The 19,329-nt window shown below is 36.1% G+C and overlaps 1 protein-coding gene across 1 annotated transcript in view; it reads right to left on the minus strand.

Moving 5' to 3' along the window:
- FBN2 (fibrillin 2) overlaps positions 1–19,329 on the minus strand; it is a 241,195-nt gene that overhangs the window by 123,057 nt on the left and 98,809 nt on the right. The gene's annotated exons all lie outside the window — the stretch shown is intronic.

A 19,329-nucleotide genomic window follows, 5' to 3' on the forward strand; every position in this document is an offset into this window, starting at 1 on the left:
ACTGACTACATGAGGAGCATAGATGTAATTTGGTGTGTTACCATCAGACTTAATCCAACAAAATGAAACCATGTGTACAAAATTAAGACCTGTTGCATCTTATGTTGCTGTCTTAGCTCAGTGCATCCTAAAAAAACTGAACTGGATTCAGAAGAGAAAGGACACTAGAACAGTTGTACTTGGTTAGACCAATAAAGTAATCAATCACTTCTGGACAAGGAAGACAAAAAAAGAGAAGAGCACAAAGTACAGCAGCAAGAAGTGCAAAAGTGAAAAGCCAGAAAACTTCCCTCTGATCCTCTTACATCTAAAGTTATATAAACAGTCAAGGCACTTATGGGGGCTCCAGATTAATCCGAATTCTTAAAAATTAAGAACTTAAGTCTTTCATTTAAGCATTAACTCTCATTTCTTGGCATTTTCTTTCATAATAAAGAACTTCTTTGTGCTCTACTTCCAAATATCCTTCCTGACAATAAAAGAGTACACAACTGAAAGATGTTTAACATTTTCTTTTGTAAGGAAAAAAATATTTGGAACATAGGAGCTCACATGGAATGATATTAAATTTGTGGGTTTTGTGTTAAATATTTTATTGTTCAAAAACTCCATGTTTCACAATTCTCCTTAGAATTGAGTAGGAATTTTTAAAAGGTTACAGTCAAAATAATTACATATAAAAGGCTCTCAGCAAAGTATTTAAGAATTCTATATGAAGAAAAAGAATGTTTTTCATTTATTTTTGAGCTAGACTCCCTCCAAAAAATTTTAAATTAAAACATTTGGTGCTTTTTTTTTTTTTTTTAACTGCATTTCAATGTAGCCATGCCCAATATTTATTCATCCACTTAAACTTAAATTTAGTATTAACATTTATGTTAAGAAGGATGTATGTATTTAACTCTTGTGTACTTCTTCAAGAGCATATGTCATAATCAGGTTTGGAAGTGTTATCTTGTCAAATATAAAGTATATATTGCCTAGCTATATACAAATGTGCCTATGTCTATTTTTGGGGAAGCCATTTTGTTTAATGGGACTTAATTTCATTCATGCTTGCATAACTAATGTGCTTCCATTTACCTTCCATTAAACTTTTTAAAAAAGTTTATCAGTTTGGAGGCTTTGGTCTGCAAATATTAGAAAAACTGATCCAAACTGACATAAACCGGCCCTCCCTGTGCTTCGACGTCATCCTGAGGGTGCCTTCCTCGACAGAAGCAGCATGGCCACAGCAGTTGTAAGCTAGACCTTTAGACCTTGGACTGGGACATCAAGCAAAGAGAGGGTGTCTCTTCCTATGATTCTTTCCTAAGAGCAAGAATACTTTTTCCAAAGAAAACCAAGCAAATCTTCCCTTTTGTTTTAATGTCCTCACTGAGTCACATGCCTATTTTTAAATAACTCCTCTAGTCAAAAGGGTGTGCTGATTGGAATAGAGTCCTGAACCAAGCAGTAATGCAGTTAGCTTTAGACTAGTAATAGAGAATGTGACACAGAGGGAAGAACGTATTTTGATATTAAGTTCATTGAGTTAGGGACATTTAGAACTTGAGATGTTTGAGAGAAACAGGCATAAATTACAATTGCGCCACTAAAAATTTGAAACTGAGTAAAGATGTAAGGCAGAAACATGTACATTTGTGGTTTATCACCAACTCCATGAATTGCATTTTGAAGTTGTAACAATATATGGGATCTCAAAGATGACACATAAATGAAAAGAGTTGAACTTAAGGAGGAAACTCTGAGAACTACCACTATCTAAGTGAAAGTCAAAAAAAAAGTAAGGCCAGTATAGGAGTCTGGGAAGGAAAGTTTGGGAGGTAAGAGGAAGAGTAATATGATGAATGGAGGCTAAGAAAAAAACAGTGTCAAAAAAGCAGGGGGTTTTTAAGTGTGCCATGGAAAGGTAAAGAGAGAGAAGGACTGGAAAGTGTTTGATAATTTGAAGAGGCTGAACACTTTTTTTTTTTTTTTTTTTTTTAAAGAAAAGTAGATCTAAGCAAAACCATCTGACAGGTTACTGACTGCCAAACCACATAACCTCATATTTGTCAACCAACATTTACAACATTTACTGTAAATCTTACTCAAAGTAGAATATAATGAGTAATTTGGTAAGTAGTGCTAAGTGTGATCTCAGATATCACTGAATTCTAAGAACAGTACCCTAGAGATTGTCAGTTCCAATATGTACATGTCATACATAAAAGCAATCCATGGAACAATTGTGTTACAGAGAATTAGAACATCAACAAGAAATTTTGTTTTTCTTAAATGTGTTCTTAGAATATTTTCTTTCCCTGTATGCCAAAAAACTTTATGTATTTGGCCATTCTATATATATATATGTATGTATATATATATATATATATACACATATATATACATATATATATATATATTTGTATAAAAAGTATATTCTGTTTAATATTCAACTTCTATTAATTCATATACTGTTTAAAATTAGGAATATTCATGACCAAAGTTTAAACAAATAATTGCTAACTATTTCAAGCTTTTTAAAAGACACAGACATTATTGAAATAAAATAAGTTGCAATGGAAAATTAATATTTTCTTTTCCCGTTTCAGATTTTGAAAGCAAGGTATAAACAGAATTTTACTATATATTTTGTTGGAAAGTGGGAATTTTTGAGCATGCTTCTACAGAGGCCATAGTCTATGCCCCAGATAGAGTTGTCAGTGTGACACCAGCCCAGGCCCTGAGACAGGGTCTCATGGTCCCTTCCCAGCACATAGGCCTTCTTTCATAGAACACTGTCAGCTTTCTGAAGAACAGGATGACCCTGTGAATAACATGGTCCTCAATGGCATAACTCTGATGTTGCTTGGGAAAAACTGTTTTTTCTTGGGTTACTTGTTCTGCAAAAACAGGATGTAGTTAATGGGCTTAAAAGTGGTCCTACACGAAGGGTTGATGCTGTTCTTTGGACTCCTGCATGGAGAAAGGCAGAGCAGTTGCCGATTGGCTGGCCGGCCGGCTAATAAAGGCTTGCTAAATTTTAATTTGGTCTGGGTTCCAGTAGTCATTCACTCACTTTCGCTCCACAACATATTTATAAACAACTTTATTTAAATATAATAATTGGGTGGTAATGCAATTCACTTTTATTTAAAGTATAAAATTCAATGGTTTTTAATGTATTCATAGGATTGTGCAACCATCATTACAACCTAATCTGAGAACATTTTTATCCTCCCAAAAGTAGTTCCATCTTATTAGTAGTCACACTTCCTGCCTTCCTTTAAGCCCTAGGCAACAACTAATCTATAACTAATAGATCATAAGTAACACTAACTAATCTGTCTCTATAGATTTACCTGTTCTAAACATTTAATATAAATGGATTCATAAAATATCTGATCTTTCATGACTGGTTTCTTTCACTGAGCATAATGTTTTCAAGGTTCATCAATGTTGTGACATATATCAGTACTTCATACCTTCAGATTGTTGAATAATATTCCACTGTGTGGACATATCACATTTTATTTATCCATTCATCACTTCATGGTATTTGAGTTGTTTCCATTTTGGGGCTATCTATAATAATAAGAGTGTAATATGCTAATTAGACTGGACGACCTTCTGGACGACTATGCTATGATACCCACTGGTGCCAGGCCAGTCAAGGAAGATGCAATGCGATTGGTTGGGGGCCCAGCCATCACCCCATGATTGCCCAGCAGAAAGAGGCTTAGGCCACCGACAGGCAGGGCAATTAATTTGGGGGCTCCACCCTCTGTGAAGCTGGGTCTAAAGAATTTCCAGTAACCACCAGAGGTTTGCTCCGATGACAGTGACTTGTCTGGCTCTCACACCTACAGCCAGTGCCTGCCTCACTCGCATCTGCTACTGGTGCCAGAGCTGCCACTCGCACCTGCTGCCGGAGCCCAGCACCGGTCCTGATCGCTTGGCACCATCAGTGAATGTGAGTAGTGGCTGCCACCCCTAAGGACTTCTCCACCTCCCCCTGCTCCTGAGGGGCAATGGGGACAGCAGCCACAGCTTGCACCCACTGATGGTGCAGGCCCTGTTCACATCTGTTGGCACCAGCACCAATCGCTCTGCACTGCCAGTCAGTGAGTGCAAGGCTCGCACCATCAGTGTATGGGAGTGGCAGTGGCGGGAGCAAGGCTGCCAACAGATAGAGTACTGGGGCTCAGGGTGGGAGGGGCCGGGCACAGAGGATGGGCTGAGACCCATCCTTGTGCCCACAGCTGCCTCATAGCCCACAGTTCCTTTCAAGGTGCACAAATTCATGCACTGGAACCCTAGTATATTACATTCCTTGGTTTTCAGATGCTGAACCAACCTTGCATTCCTGGAATAAACCTTAACCAATAATGATGTATAAACCTTTTTGAAGGTGGCTAGATTTCATATGCTGATATTTTCTTGAAGACATTTACATCTATATTCATAAGAGAATTTAATCTGTAGTTTTCTGGTATTTTCTTTCTTGTTTTAGAATCAGAGTGATACTCTTCTCAAAGAATGAATTGAAAGGCCCTCCCATGTTCTCTATTTTGGGGAAGAGTTTATGGCAGATTGGTATTATTTTTTGAATGCTTGGTAGAATTTATCATTGAAGGCATCTGGGCCTAAAATTTTCTTTCTTTGTGGTAAATTTTCAAATTACTAACTCATCTCTATAGATTTTATATCATGTTTAAAATGCATTGTTACAACCTACTCAGATTTCCATTTCTTATAGTGTCAGTTTTGTTAGTTTGTATTTTTTAAGGAATTTGTCTTTTTTGTCTATGTATATAATTTATTGGCATAGTATTATTCATAGTATTCTTTTTTTAAAAAATATATTTTATTGATATTTTACAGAGAGGAAGGGAGAAAGATAGAGAGCTAGAAACGTCGATGAGAGAGAAACATCGACCAGCTGCCTCTTGCACACCCTCTACCGGGGATGTACCCGCAACCAATGTACATGCCCTTGACCGGAATCGAACCTGGGACCTTTCAGTCCACAGACCAACCTTCTACCACTGAGCCAAACCGGTTTTGGCTATTCATAGTATTCTTTATAATCATTTTTATAGGTCAGTAGTAATGTCCCTTCTTTAATTTATGATTAATAATTTGAACTTTCTTCTTTTTTCTTATTCAGTGTAACTAAAGGATTGTTGGTTTTGTCCATCTTTTCAAATGACCAACTGTTGGTTTTGTGAAAATTCTCTAATGTTTTCTAAACTAAATTTCACTTATTTCCATTATAGAATTTATTATTGTCCTCCTTCTGCTTGCTATGATTTTTTTTTTTTTATTTCTTAAAAGTGGAAGATTAGGTTACTGACTTGGGATCCTTTTTTTAAATATAGTTGTTCACAACTATTGATTTCCCTCTGAGACGTGCATTACATAAATATCACAAGTTTTTTATGCTTTGTGTTTGTTGTCATTCATCTCAAATTATTTTCTAGTTTTTCTGTGATTCTTCTGTATACAATTGATTATTTAGGAGTCTGTTGTTTAATATCAACATATTTATGAATTTCCAAATTTTCCTCCTGCTATTAATTTCATTTAATTCCATTGTGGTTGGATCAGAGCACATCCTTTGTATGATTTCATTCCTTTTAAATGTTTTGAGCCTTGTTTTATGGCCTAGCATATATATGATCTCTATTGAAGCATGTTCTGTGTGCATCTGAGAAGAATATATATTCTGCTACTGTTGAGTGGAGTATTCTACAATACATGTCTATAAGATCAAATTAGTTTATAATGTTCATTTCCTAACAGTCTTCTGCCTAGTTGTCATATTATTTTTTTACCCATTAATAAAAGTGTACTATTGACTTCTCCACTATTATTGATAAATTGTCTCTCCCTTCAATTCTGTCAGTCTTACTTTATATATTAGGGGATCTGTTGTTAGAGCATATATATTTATTTAAACACTATAACTCTGATGGACTCATCAACACAGGCAGAAAGTTCACTGCACAAAGAACTTTAATGCAAACTGTGTCCAAACACTGAATAATTTAAGTTACTCTAACCCAGGGGTGACTCCTAAGGAACCTGGCTTAAAAATAATAGCACATTTTTTGGCAGTTAGATATTATGTGCATACTCAAGGCTGTATCCTCTCCAAAAGAAATCAGATTGAACTGCCTGTCCCCTGGACAAGGCAATAATGCTAGGAACAAAATCTCACTCACTGTAGGGGTGTCGAACTCAATCAGAGAAGGGGCCAAAATCTAAAATCCAGCCTAAATCGCGGGCCGAATCGTTTACTGAACAGTCATAAACTGACAGCGGAGTGCAGTGATGACAGCGCGGTGCGGGCCACATTGCAAGGCCTGGCGGGCTGGATTTGGCCTGCGGGCCTTGTGTTTGACACATGTGAATGCCTCTGCTCTACCAGCAGGTACTGTGAGAAGTTAGACAACTCCTGGTATTCTCCGTCTACTTCTTTTTGAGTTGAAGCTCTGCTCTGTGAATAAGCTTCAGTTGGGGCATTTGGATAGTCACTATTCTTGGCCAGTGCGCTTGGTGTAGAGCTTCCACCTAAGGAGGGAGCTGAGTGGGGAAAGGAAAGCAGTCCTCTCTGTTGCTCCCTCCAGGATTATCTCTCTCTAGGGGTGGGGAGAGCGGATGAGAAACACTGGGAGCCTGGCTCCCTTGAGGGTACCAGCTCTGGAGTGGTACCTGGGGAAAGAGGTAGCCCCATTTCTCTGGCTGTATCCACATGGAGTAGAGCCCCCAAATAGAGCTTCTGGAATACAACTGGAAAATTGGAATGCCATTTTTAGAATCTGTCCTTGCTTTGTAGCAATGACCAGTAACTGAATCATTAAGCAGGAAAAGAGAGTAAGAATTTTACTTTTGGCAAAGATATCTGTCAATGTTGAAAAAGAAGGACAGGGCTAGGTTAATAATGAGGTCAGGGACAGTAAATTTAATGGCATAATCTAAGTTAATAAGGGTGAGACCAGAAGAGGAAAATAAATGAAAGAAATAATCTGAAAGAGCAAGAATAAGAAAAAAGAGACAGAAAGTTTTCAATACTGAGCTAATGTTAACAAAATTAATGAAATAAAAAAATATATTTTGGAGGAGAGTGAATGGTTTCATCATTAACATTTGGTGCTAATTATATCTAGAAAACAGCTGAAAATCCAAAGTGGATCTTTTTTAAAACAAACAAAAAAAACCCCCAAAAAACAAAAAGCCACCAACACATGTTTTTATTGATTTCAGAAGGGAATTGAGAGGGAGAGATAGAAACATCTATGATGAGAGAGAATCATATATAGGCTGCCCCCTGCACACCCTATACTGGGGATTGAGCCTGCATCTATGAATAAAGTTAGTTGAAACCATTGTAAATAAAATCAGTAAGATAGAGAATAAATAAAATCAGTAAGATAGAGAAAAAAAAGTGAAGAGAAGAGAAAATGTTAAAGATAGTTACTGAAGTGATGTATTTATTTGAGAAGCAAATTAAGATAAAGAAAAACAAGCACTGGCCAGTTTTTCTCTGTGGTTAGAGCATCACTCTGCAGACAGAAGGATCTTGAGTTTGATTCCCAGTCAAGGGAAGTACCTGGGTTGCTGTTTGATTCCCAGCTCTGGTCAGGGCACACGTGGGAGGCAAGCAATCAATGGTGTCTCTCTCACATTGATGTTTCTCTCTCTCTCTCCATCTCCCTCCTCTCTCCCTTCTACTCCATTTAAAAGTCAACCTGGATGGAATTGGAGAACATTATGAGAAACTAAGTAAAGGTTAAGGTATCTGAGTCACAGAGCATGTTGAAAGAAAGGAGGCTGGAGAGGTAAGCAGAGGACAACATGCAGGAACTTCATCCTGAGAACAGAGGACTCAAACAAGGGAGTTACATGACTAAATTTGTGTTCTGGAAAGATCACGATGGCTGCAACATGGAAAAGCAAATGGAGTGAAACAAGCAGGAGACAGACCTCAAAGAAAGCCATCTCAAAGATATATAAGAGAGTCAGTGGTGATGAAGGAAGAAAAGTGGATCAACTCAAAATATAATTAGGAAGTAGAATCTATCCAAATGTCTTGGGATAAAATGGTTGTGTCAGGAAAGAGAGGTATTGAGAGTGGTACCCAGATTTCTGTCTTGAGCAAGAGAATGGATGGATAGTTGGGTCAATCACTGAGATGGATGACATGAGAAATGCTGGTGAAACACATGTATAATGGGCTTAATTGAACTGAAGTCTGAGCATGAGTGTGAGGTAACTGAGAGGCACTGAAAGCACACGTGCCTGAGAGGTAGCTGCATAGGAGAAATTTGTGCTCTCTTTTGGGAAGCCAACTGCCTATAATTTTTTTTTTCATAGGAATGGGAAAAGTCCACCCATCCTGATGAAATTAGTTTTACTTGACTGGTGAAGATATTCCCTAGATTACTATGGGTTCAAGAATAAGTCAGAAGAAAGAAAGTAGAGAATGACTGTAAATAATTCTCAAGTAGGATGTGAAAAGAAAGGAAAAAAAGAGCGCTATAGCCCAAAGGGAAAATGAAAAGAGAAGGATATCATTTTTAGAAAGACAGATACCACCAGGGGCCATGCAGAGGACAGAAGCCTACTATCTGTCATGTAATGTCAGTATCTTTGTGTTATTTCAGGGTTTTACCATAGAAAGATTTTATATTCCTTCTTGATACCTCTTTCCTCTTGTTACTGATGTAGGGAAGTACATTTAAAACATTCTCTGTTAATATTAATAGTGACTTTTTAATTTAGAGGTTTTGGTCTATGTAGGTAAAATAATAGCATTATTAAAAGGGTTACTATGGTAGCAATGAAATGAATGGTTCCCTTTTGGCTTGAAATCAATACTGCATCTTTCTAAATACTAATTTGGAGTAAATAACTCAGGCATGAATTAAAGGCAACAAGAGGCAATTCCATCACAGTGCATTTTAACATTACAGCAACAGTTGGAGAGCTATTACTATTTCAAAATGCATTAAAGTTACTGATAACATAGTCAAACATTATGAGCTTAAATTTTTGGTCCGAATTCCAAAATGGTATTGCTTGGGAAGTATAGCTATTTGTCAGCAGTGATGTTTCCTTTCCTTTCCTCTCTCTCTCTTTTTCTTATTAATTTACTCTGGGTGGAAACATTTTGTTAGTCCAAGATAAAAGACCAAATTATTTGTAATTTTTTAAATATTGAAGACTTAAGATGATGAAGCTGAGTTTTTGTAGGAAAATACTTTTAACAATTGAATGGTAAGCTGTTAAAATTATGTCCTCCAGACTCTTTCTTCTAATCCTCCCTGCCTTCTAAATTACCTAAAAATATTTAAGTATAGGGAAATTAAATCAAAAGGCTCCCTTACTGTTGAGTAAAACCTACACTTTCAACAACACAAATGTCAGGAAATTCCAAAGTTAAACTCACTATAACATTTGGACTTGGCAAAGATGCAAGAATTTAGTATATTCTGTTTCCATTTTTTCTTGTTAAACATCAGTACATTAAGATGTAATCATAAAACCCCCAGGATTTTAAAAATATTTTTGCATAGTGCAGTAATAACCTCGATTTAAGAAATCTTGACCTTTTATAGATACTCTAATGATATATCAAGTCACTTATTTTGTATCTTCTAACTAAATGACATCCAGTGGAAAAGAAATTTATCCTATATTCCATTATAAAAGTATCTCACAAATATTCATTATTCTCTGTGCTTTTCATACTTATTACCAATAAAAGGAAATAACAAAAATGTTCAGTTACTAAGACATACTATGAGTAATTCTTAGAAAGGAAGTTAATCTTTGAATTAGTACCGATGTGTTTTCTTGGGCTTGTTTGATTGATTTCTTATTCATCTGACAGGTTACATTGATATACAGTCAGTTTAGATTCAACAAGTAATTGTACATACTCTGAATTACACAGACATATATGTGTATTATACACAAAATGGGTACAAGAGCAGATGTGTGAAGACAGAGAGATCACTCCTAAGGCTCAGCTTCAGTTGAACTTTGATTTGTTCAACGGAGTGATGCATGCCATCTGTTAGCATTCACTGAACCAAGTGGCAAATTTAGAAAGGCTAATATGGGAGGCTCAGCAAGACCTTGGCTGGATCTCACTCAGGCCACACTCTCACTAGGCTGCTGGAGCACAGACACATTCACAGCATCTTGAATGATTACTTTATGGTGCAGGACAGAACGGTTGCTTATCCATAGCAAGTTATCTGGACAACTCATCTCCTTTCTTTGAGGTCCTCACTGGACAGATGAAAAACATATTTATTCACTGCCCCTTCCCACACTCTAGTTCATAGGTAACAGTTTCCAAAAATGATCTTCACTACTGTTAGTTCTCTTCAACCTCTTTAAGGATTCTCTTTTTACACTGCCTATAGGTAAGGTATGAACCACTGAAGACAGGACAATCTTCCCCTTTCTCTTCACCTCCTTTTCTCCCTCATCTCATTCTTATTGCTCAAAAGTTATGCAAATGATAAAGACAGTAGTTACATATTGTATAGTAATACTCCTAAAAAAATAACACAGTGAAATTTTAATTACTTTCTTAAATAGGAATATATTCTAGAATACATTTTATTCATGAGATCTACATAGTTTCTTGATTCCAGATAGATATATTAATATTTAATTACCTGGCTACTATAAATCCTATATACACTAGTATCCAAGTTTATATAAAATTGCAACATTACACTTAGTGAAAAGAAAACATCAAAAATAACAATCTTCCATCTTGAAGCTATAAGGAAAATAAGCAAACAGGAAATACTTTCAAATATAAAAACAAATTTCAAATAAATGCCAGAATGCTTTACTTCCTGTTTTTCTTTACTAGTTAATTATGAAAAATATTTTTCTATCATAATAAATTAAGAGAAAATATTCCATGTGGGAGAAAAAATTATGATAATCTAATTTGTCAATAGCTGTGTTGTATGTGTTTATTCAGTTGAATTGATTTTCTAAGTCTACAACTAAATATTCACAACATGATTTTACTAAAGAATTGGACGAGAATTTTTTAGTAAACTTCAAATGTTTTCTATTACAAATATCTTCAAAGGCTTCAAATCCGTTATGCTTAGAACCAACAAAACAAGAAAGCAACCTCTGATATTTTTTTCAAAATATCATTACAAGCACTTTTGTATATGCCTTCATGTTAAAACAGAAGTTTTAGAAAAAGTTTGCTAATATTTTTGTTTCTTTAAAAAAAAAAATAGAATACAATACTAACTGCGTTAACACTCACATCCCTTCTTTTTGAGTGATGCACTGATTCATATCCCATATAACTTACAGGTAGATATAAAAGTAGGACAACCTGAAATTATGTTAACAATGTTGAGAGCACTTTCATCTAATTTTAGGAATGGCCAGGTTTCCAACTGCACTCTAGGTAACAGTAGATTAGAAAAGGAGCACTATTATAAAGGAGGGTAGCAAGACTAGAAAGTTATAGTTGGGGATAAGTAAGATAGACCTACAAATAAAGATAATAAAGCTAAATTTACCATGATCTTTGCGGGGCATTATTTTTCCTTTGGAGTTCTTTGGCAAACATAATGGCAACTCTGAGTTCCAGCTGAAGAACATTCATTTTTGGAAGTCAAATAGCTTTCTGAAGATGATAATAAATCTTAGAATATAATTTTTCAAACTCCAGTCATCAAAGAGCTACATCTCCATACCTATTGCCATATCCTTGAATCCTCTTAGTATTACTTTTTTTAAAAAATATATATATATTTTATTGATTTTGTACAGAGAGGGAGAGAGAGGGGTAGAGCGCTAGAAACATCGATGAGAGAGAATCATCGATTAGCCGCCTCCTGCACACCTCCCACCGGGGACGTGCCCACAACCAATGTACATGCCCTTGACCGGAATCGAACCCGGAACCCTTCAGTCTGCAGGCTGACACTCTATCCACTAAGCCAAGCCGGTTTCGGCTATAGTATTACTTTTTACTTAATATACTTCTATATATAGAGAGATATTCTCATTTTTAATATTTAATATGAGAGAATTTTCAGGGCAGTAAAAATACTCTGTAATACTATGATGATGGATACATGACATTTTAAATTTGTCCAAATCCATGAAATGTACAACAGAACTCCTGGGAAAATGATGGAGTTTGGGTGATTATGATGTTTGATATGGTTAATCAACTGTAACAACTATACCTCTCTGGTGAGGATGTTGATAATGAAATATGCAGTGCATGTGTGGAGGCAGGGAGTATATAGAAAATCTCAGTACCTTCATCTCAGTTTTACTAGGATCCTAAAACTGCTCTAAAAATTAAGTCTATAAAAAAAGGTAATATGATCTTTGTTCTAATCACCAATGTTTCCTGGAATAACATCCATAAACACGTATGATGTACTACTTGTGTGTTGTTTTTTTTCTTAAAACATTCTATTAAAATTATTATAACTATTAAAATAAAAAAATTTGTTTATCCATGATCCACCTAAAGTCATCTATCTTGAAAGTCATCTAACTAAGAAAATAGCTTTAGAATTAGATAGACTATTTGACATAAGGCAAGAACAGTGGTAATAAAAAATGGACTAGGAATCTGAAACCCATTGCCTGTTTTTGTAAGTAAACTTTTATGAGGATACAACCATACTCATTCATTTATGTATTTATTTTCTATTGCTGTTTTTATATATGTGCTAGGATTCCAGAATTGCATATCTTCAAAAAAAGAGTGACTTCCACATCCTAAAATGTGATATTATCTGGCATTTTACAGAAAAAGTTTGTCGACCCCAATCTAGAAAGGTTCTGCACTCACAAGTGCCTCACACGCATCTTGAGAAGCGTGCTTAAATTTAAAGTAATAACACTGGAAATCAGAGCATTTGGGTAAAATTTATATGACAATGCAAGTTCAGGATGTCATTTGGGAAACTAACCTCAAAAAGAAGACCTATATCAGAGAATTGGAAAATGAAAGTCAACAAACAAGTTTTAAATTAAACTAAAATTTTAAAGGATATATTAATTTTCTGATACTTTCTTTTACCAGGTTTAAAAGAAAATTAAAGTATGTCATTGGTATTTTAATGGGCATTGCATTGAATCTATAAATTGCTTTGGGTAGTATGGACATTTTAATGATGTTGATTCTACTAATCTATGAACATGGCATATTCTTCCATTTGTTTATGTCTTCCTCTAGCTCTTTCTTCAGTGTCTTGTAATTTTTGGAGTATAGGTGCTTTACTTCCTTGGTTAAATTTACTCCTAGATATCTTAATTTGTTTGTTGCAATGGGATTGTTTTTTTGTTTGTTTGTTTGTTTGTTTGTTTGTTTCTCTTTCTGTGAGTTTATTACTGGTATATAAAAAGCCATAGATTTATGGGTGTTAATTTTGTATCCTGCTATATTGCCAAATTCATTTATTAGTTATAGTAGTTTTTTGAAGTCTTTAGGGTTTTCTATGTACAATATCATGTCATCTGCAAATAATGACAATTTTACTTCTTCTTTTCCAATTTACATAGTACTAGAAGTGTTAGCCATAGCAATCAAACAAGAAGAAATGAAAAGCATTTTTATTCAAGAAGAAATGAAAAGCTTTTCATTTCTTCTTGTTTGATTGCTATGGCTAACACTTCTAGTACTATGTCGAACAGGAGTGGTGAAAGTGGGCATCCCTCTCTTGTTCCTGTTTTTAGGGAAATGGTTTAGTTTTTGCCCATTGAGTATCATGTTGCTGTACGTTTGTCATATAAGGCTTTTATTATGTTGAGGTATGATCCCTCTATTCCCACTTTGCTGAGAGTTTTTATCAGGAAAGGGTGTTGGATTTTGTCAAATGCCTTTTCTGTGACAGCATATTTCAAAGACCTAGAACAAACTTCAAAAATTCATCTGGAATAAAAAAAGAGCCTGAACAGCTGCAGCAATCGAGAAAGAACAACAAAGTAGGAGGGTTCTCAATACTAGATGTCAAGCTGTATTACAAAGCCACTGTTCTCAAAACTGCTGCTACTGGCACAAGAACAGACATATAGGCCAATGAAACAGAACAGAATACCCAGAGATCGACCCAAGCTATTATGCTCTATTAATATTTGACAAAGGAGGCAAGAGCATACAATGGGGTCAAGAGAATCTCTTCAATAAATGGTATTGGGAAAATTGGGCAGATACATGCAAAAAAAGAAGAAAAAAATGAAACTAGGCCACCACCTCACACCATACACAAAAATAAACTCAAAATGGATAAAGAAAACTCAATGTAAGAAAGGAAACCATAAAAACCCTAGAAGAAGCTATTGGCAGCAAAATAGCAGACATTTGTCGTAGCAATATCTTTATCGAAGAAGCTCCTAGGGCAATGGAAACTAAAGAGAAAATAAACAAGTGGGACTACATCAACATAAAAAACTCTACACAGTGAAAGAAACCATCAATAAAACAACAAGAAAGCCCACTGCATGGGAGAGCATATTTGCCAATGATATATCCAATAAGGGTTTAATCCCCAAAATTCATAGGGAACTCATACAACTAACAAAAAGAAGATAAACAATTCAGTCAAAAAATGGGCAAAGGACTTAAGTAGACACTTTTTGAAAGAAGATATACAGAAGGCCAAGAGACACATGAAAACATGCTCAAAGTCACTAATCATCTGAGAGATGCAAATCAAAACAACAACAAATTTCACACCTGTCTGAATGGCTACCATCAACACACGATAAGTGCTGGTGAGAATGTGGAGAAAAAGGAACTGTCTTGCACTGCTGGTGGGAATGTAAACTGTGGGAAAACAGAATGGCGTTTCCTCAAAAAATTAAAAACAGAACTTCCATTTGACTCAGTAATCCTACTTCTAGGAATATGTCCTAAGAAAACAGAAACACCAATCACAAAGGATATATGTTCCCTTATGTGCACAGCAGCACAATTTATCACAGCTAAGATTTGGAAACAGCCTAAGTGCCCATCAGTGTATAAAAAAACCGGTGGTACATCTTCACAATGAAATACTACACTGCTGTAAAAAAGAAGGAATTTTTACCATTTGCAACAGCATGGATGGAACTGGAGAGCATTATGCCAAGTGAAATAAGCCAGTCAGAGAAAGATCAATATCACATGATCTCTTTCATTTGTGGAATATAATGAACAACATATACTGATAAACAAAAGTAGAACCAGAGTCACAGAAGCATTGAACAGACTATCCAACCTATGAGGGAAGGCGGAGGTGAGGGGTAAGAGATCAACCAAAGGACTTGTATGCGTGCATATGAGCATAACCAGTGGACACAGATGGGGTGGGGGGGACTGAGGGCATGTGCTGGAGGGTGGGGCGGCCAGGAAGATGTGAGAGGTAAATGGGGGAAAAGGAGACTTATGTAATACAGTGGTGCCTCACACAACGAACTTAATTCATTCCAGGAGCAAGTTTGTTATGCGAGAAGTTCGTTATGTGAAACGCGTTTTCCCATAACAATACATGTTAAAAAAAATAATTCGTTCTGTAGCATAAAATATGCTAAGATGACATAAAAAAAGATAAATTTTTTGTTATTATTTTTATTTAGATACATCTAAAAACATAATTTTTTTTTTTTAAAAAAACACACATTTTTTTAATTTTAAGACAGATTAAGTAGAGTCTACCGAATCTTGCACATCTTCATCCATTTTCTGCTTTTTGGCCGATGGTTTCATGAAAAACTTGTCCAAAGTCGTTTGTTTTTCTCTTTTCTCCAACATCTGCCGGAAATAACGGACAAGAGTATCGGAGTAAAGATCGTTGATCCTGTTTGCTTCAGCTGAATCCGGATAGTGGGCATTGGTAAACTCCTGAACTGCTTTCCATTTGACCAGGATGTTCTTGAGGTCAGCAGTTGGGATTGGTTGATTGTTTGATTGTTGCTCCTCGTTATCAGATGACGCTTCCCTTTGAGCATTGTCCTGTTGCTGGACCAGAAGTGCTTGGAGCTCTTCAGTTGTCAGCTCTTCTTCGTGTTCCTCAATAAGCTCCTCTACATCCTCTTCCTCTACCTCTAATTCCAACCTTTGGGCCACTGTGATGATGTCCTTCACCACTTCTGTGTCATCAACTACTGCTTCTTCCTGGGTCCACGAAGGCACAAGCATCTTCCAAGCAGAAATGAGGGTCCTTTGTGACACTTCTTCCCAGGCCTTCTGTATAAGTCGTATTGCCATAAGGACATCAAATTTCTCCTTCCAAAACTTTCGGACAGTCATATTGTCTCCACCAAACTCGCATTCTTCAAACACCTTATTAAAGAGGGCTCTAGTGTAGAGTTTTTTAAAGTTCGCAATAACTTGCTGATCCATTGGCTGAAGAATGGATGTGGTGTTTGGTGGCAAATACTGCACCTTGATAAAAGGATAATTTTCCTGCAATATTTCCTCTACGTCTTTTGGGTGAGAAGGGGCATTGTCAAGTATCAGAAGGGCTTTGAGCGGCAGTTCTTTTTCCAGCAAGAATTTCTTCACGGCAGGAGCAAAGGTTTCCAGAATCCATTCGTTGAAGATAACTTGGGTCACCCAGGCTTTTTGATTGGACTTCTAATGGACGGGCAGTTTGGACTTAATAACGTTATTTTTCTTGAAAATTCTTGGATTTTCAGAGTGATAAACCAATAGAGGTTTGATCTTGAGGTCTCCGCTGGCATTAGACGAAAACATAAGGGTAAGTCTGTCCTTCATGGCTTTGTGTCCTGGCAATTTCTTCTCCTCTTTTGTAATGAAGGTTCTGCTCGGCATTCTTTTCCAGAAAAGACCCATTTCATCGGCATTGAACACTTTGTTGTGGGCAGTATCCTTCATCCTTAATACATTTTTGAAAGTTAATAGAGAACTTTTCTGCTTCTTTCTTGTCAGCACTGCCAGCCTCACCATGCATAGTAACGCTGTGGATTCCACACCTTTTCTTAAATCTAAAAAACCACCCCCTGCTGGCTTTGAATTCTTCTTCATTATCTTGATTGCTGCTACTTCCAGGGACGTTTTTCTTTAGATCGTCATAAATTCTCTTGGCTTTGTGACAGATAATATCTTGGGTTGTTACGTCACCTTTTACCTGCCTGTCCTTAATCCAAATCGCTAATAGCCTCTCCATTTCCTCGTGGATTGAAGACCTATGTTTTTCATGAAATAGTTTTGATACTCCTTTGGCTACTTTGGCTGATTTGATTGCATCCTTATTTGTCAAAATGGTGAAAATGGTGGTCTTGCTGAGGCCAAACTCTTTGACGAGGTCACACTGTTTTACCTCACATTCACTCCTTCTAATTATTTCCTGTTTCATTTCAACAGAAATCACCTTCCTGCTTTTTTTAGAAGCCATGATATAAAAAAAATATTGAGTTTAACTTAAAAGGACGACTGCCGTGATACGTGCGTGATTTAATTCGTAATGAAGAACGATTGCCGCGATACGTGCTTAAGTTAAGCGCAGTGACTAACGACTGCCTGCAGTGCCTGCGCGGAAGGATGCAATACATCGGCAGCGATCGTGGAAGCTCGGGCGAAGCAGTCGTGGAAGCTCGGGCAAAGCGGTCGTGGAAGCTCGGGCGACTTCGTTGTGTGAAACGAAGTTCGTTGTATGAATCATGAAATGAACTTCGTTGTGTGCAGCGTTCGCTGTGCAAGGCGTTCTTTATGCGAGGCACCACTGTACTTTAAACAATCCAGAATTTAAATTACATAAAAATAATAATAATGCAGGGGAGAAAAGACCTATTGAACAATGCCTATCCAGAGTAGACAAGCCTAAAGTAAAATTTTAAAAAGCAAACAAAAAGAAAATTAACATAAAAATACTGATTTTGCTGGATAAGAGGTATTCTTAATGCAGATTGGAACAAAATGAAAAGCTGCTTACTTTTATGTGTTAGAACTATTACGGTATTCTATGATAAATGGGGAAAGGAAACTTTTATCTATAGTCACATAGTCCTAGAAGCATTTCCAAGAATTTGGAAGATGAAACCTATGGCTGAAGAATATGTTTATGCTACACATTAGCATCAGCTAAAGGCAGTTAAATTAAGCCGCACTAAATTTAATATGATTGCATAGAGCTGTTGGTAAATATTGCCTAAACTGTCTTCTGTCATTCACTAGAACTTAGCCACATTCCCAACTCAGCCATGCGTTTGCCCTAAATGTGCTGCTGCTGGACTGGGACAAAAATACACCCCAGATAGTTTTCACAGCTAAACTGAAAAAGACATGTCAGCATGTGAAATATGAAACTACAGACCATTAGGAAAACTAAAGCTTACATTTTTTTAAAAAAAAACCACAGTAACCAATCTAATATCCATATGATGACATTAAAAGAAACATACTCATACCAAAACTAAGTTTATTTATTTGTTCATTTATCTTTAATTTTGTGTCATTGAAATAAAAGCTACTTAAAATAGTTGTATTCTGAAAGTAAGGAAAACAATAGGTACTTGGAGAAACAATTTACCTCCCTTTGACCAAGAGCAGGTTCTATGGTTAAAATGTTCAAAATCATTCACCGTATCCCTTAAAATAAGATTGATTGTACTAAAATCTAGCAAAGGCAAAGTATAGATGAGAAACATTGCAAAATATAGATGAGAAACATTGCACAATGAAATATGAAAAGGACTGCATTAAGAAAAAAGATACCTAGGTCAGGACAAAGAGAGAAAGATAATTCAAGCATTTCACAGCTCTGATTATTTATATCTGTACTAAATGGAAGCATCTAAAATAAATTAGCAGCCTGTAACAATTTTCACCAGACCTTCATATATTTTTCAATGCCTGGGTATTGAATGAAGTATATACAACGTCAGTAAGTGACAACACTTGCAAGAAATGCAGCCATGGATCAAGGTATTATATTTCAAGTTCTGTTACATTTTTACTTGACTATAGCAGGATATTTCTTTAGAGTACACTAATTTCCTCCAGGCATTGAGCCATGGTAATTTGTGAAATGGCTGCTCGCTCTCGCGCTCTCTCTCTCTCTCTCTCTCTCTCTCTCTCTCTCTCTCTCTCTCTCTCTCTCAACTAAAGATATATTTCAGGAATATTATAAAACTAGAATTTTATTTTGTTTATTTTTGTATGCATTATTACTTTTCCATTTCTACTATGAAACAAAAAGTTATTTAGAAAGTTAAGTGAAGAAGTAAGAAGGTATGTTTCAGTTTATATCTTTTTTTCCCTAATGGCAAAGCTCAAAAGAGTTCATCTGATCCTTTCATTCCAGGGTAGAATAGATT

This window comes from Pipistrellus hanaki (assembly GCF_964339955.1).
Source record: "Pipistrellus hanaki genome assembly, chromosome: 4".
NCBI classification, from domain to species: Eukaryota; Metazoa; Chordata; class Mammalia; order Chiroptera; family Vespertilionidae; genus Pipistrellus; species Pipistrellus hanaki.